The sequence below is a fragment of the Chrysochloris asiatica genome, unplaced genomic scaffold (genome assembly GCF_000296735.1).
Source record: "Chrysochloris asiatica unplaced genomic scaffold, ChrAsi1.0 scaffold00006, whole genome shotgun sequence".
NCBI lineage: Eukaryota > Metazoa > Chordata > Mammalia > Afrosoricida > Chrysochloridae > Chrysochloris > Chrysochloris asiatica.
The window spans coordinates 5,442,152-5,444,452 of NW_006408524.1; the positions used below are offsets into that span (position 1 = coordinate 5,442,152).

The 2,301-nt window shown below is 47.5% G+C and overlaps 2 pseudogenes; one reads left to right on the forward strand and one right to left on the reverse strand.

The window, feature by feature from the left end:
• Nucleotides 1–807: 807 nt before the first annotated feature.
• LOC102819548 lies at nucleotides 808–1,130 on the reverse strand (annotated as a pseudogene).
• A 4-nt stretch (nucleotides 1,131–1,134) lies between these two features.
• Nucleotides 1,135–2,301, forward strand: part of LOC102819926 — a 23,722-nt pseudogene continuing 22,555 nt past the window's right edge.

Here is a 2,301-nt window from a genome sequence, read left to right on the forward strand (position 1 = left end):
AGCGCCACTCTCTCTCTGGTTTAGTTTTTGACTCTTTTTTCCAAACTCTAAAAAAAGAAAATCTAGCTTCCCCCGAGCTACCCCACCACATAATCCCTTTTTTCTGGGAAGTCCTTAGAGCCCCTGACCATCCCACACCCTTCACTTTCCTTTTCACCTCATTCATTCTCTGTACTTATCACAGTGTTTTGCACTTGATTATGCATCCTTCACTCTCTTCTCTTTATCACATCACCCCCCAAATAGGGATATTGAGGAAAGCAGAAGGAGGGATAGAGGTGGAGAAAGAATAGAAAAGAAGTTACATCTGTTAACTTGAAAACAAGTCTGTGGTGGCCACAATTTCCCTGTCCCTATTACTGTTAGAGGCCTAATTTTTTTTTATCTATAAATATATTAAAAAGCCAGTCAAACTTGGATATATCAAGTTAAAATTATTGTCAAATTTTAAATACCTATATACTCTCTATGAATGCAATAAAGGGACTTTTTTTTTTCACCACTAAAAAATTTTTATTACAAAATAAATTCTAATAAAATCAGGCCTGGTCTCCGTAGGAGGCCATCAGTAGGGTGAAGGGATATGGGATGGGGGTTGCTGAAAGAACAGAGCAGGCTAACCTCCTCTTGACAGTCTCAACTGCTGCCCTCCTTTCAGAAAGGGCTAGATGAGCTCTTCTCAAAGTTACTTGGGAGAGACACCATCCTTCCAACCAGACAAGGACCACTGCTGGCACTGGACTCCCGCAATGTTGCCTTGCAGGACCCAAGAAGTCTCAGTTGATCCTCAGCAAAGATTACCCAGGGTCACTCAGCCTGGACGATGGCGTAGGAGAGCAGTCACAGCGCAAGGGACTCAGAACCAGGAATGTGAACCAGACAGCAAAGCTGGCCAAGATGAGCCTCCGAGCCCGGGTCCCCCAGTGCACTACCTCCTCAGACCGGCCTGTCTTATGCCGCTCTTCTGCCTTGATGTCAAACACAAGAGCCATGACTCCCAGGCAAGAACCATCACAGATAATGCTAGTAACGGCCAAGTAGTGAAGGCGGAGCCAGCAGCAGTGGATGCGGGATGGAGAATGAGCAGCCTCCGTGTTGTTCACCAAGATCTCCATTGCCTTCTCCTCATCCCAGCGGGATCGCCTGACGTGCCTGAAGACATTTAAACACAAAGACCCCATCTTAGCCACCAGGATCAATGACACCTACATCTTGAGCAGCTGTGAGCGAGGGATGGTCAAGGTGTGGCTCGTTGCTACTGCCCAACTGGTAAAGACTCTCAGCGGCCACAAGGGGGCAGTGAAGTGCCTGTGCTTTGATCAGTGGCACCTTCTCTCAGGAAGTGCTGATGGCCTGGTCATGGCCTGGAGCATGGTGGGAAAGTATGAGAAATGCCTAATGGCCTTCAAGCATCCCAAGGAGGTGCTCCACGTGTCTCTTCTCTTCCTCCGGGTCATCAGTGCCTGTGCAGATGGCAAGATCCGCGTTTACAATTTCTTAAACGGGAACTGCCTGAGGGTAATGAAAGTCAATGGCAGAAGTGACCCTGTGCTGGCCTTCTTTATTCAGGGAAACAGGATGGTGATCAACACCGAGAGCAATATTATCTTGTTCCAATTTGAGAATGTAAAGTGGCAGTACTCTCAGGAACGAACGAAACAAAAGAACAAAGATAAAGAGGAGGAAAAGGAAGACAGTAGTCTCGCTGATGCTGTGTCTAACACTCAGGTTCATAGTCTACGGAACGCTGTATCCAGTAAACAAACTGTGTCTCATCAGCCTCTCTTCCTTAAATCTCACAAGCCTCATCTTCTCCTGAAGGAAACTCCTATAGACTTGACTCGCTGCTCAAAGATTAAAGGTTGGCATGCCCCTAGGTTATCTGACCAATTACTTCTGACTGTCAATGCCCTGCAGCAAACCCACAACTCAGGGTCATTTGCTTATCCTGGGAGACCCCAAGCCCAAGTCATTGATGCCCGGGGTCCTTGCATCTCCCATTCGAGGAAGTTTCTGAGTTTCAAAGGAAAATCACTCCAGCATGCCCTTGAAGAGTTGAGGACCAGCAACCCCACCACAGAAGTGAAACAAACTACCGTGCCTCTAGAAATCCAGAAACTGAAGGTTAATCTCAAGAATTCTTTGCACAGTCCCAGAATTCAGTCCACCATTTTATCCGCTCCAGGCTCTCTGGCAGTTTCAAAGGGGAAGACCGAGTGCCCAACTGTCTTGAAGTGGCGGTGTGCAGTGCTGGTCACCTGACCAGCATGCACGTCATCACACCGAACCGCATGGCTGCTC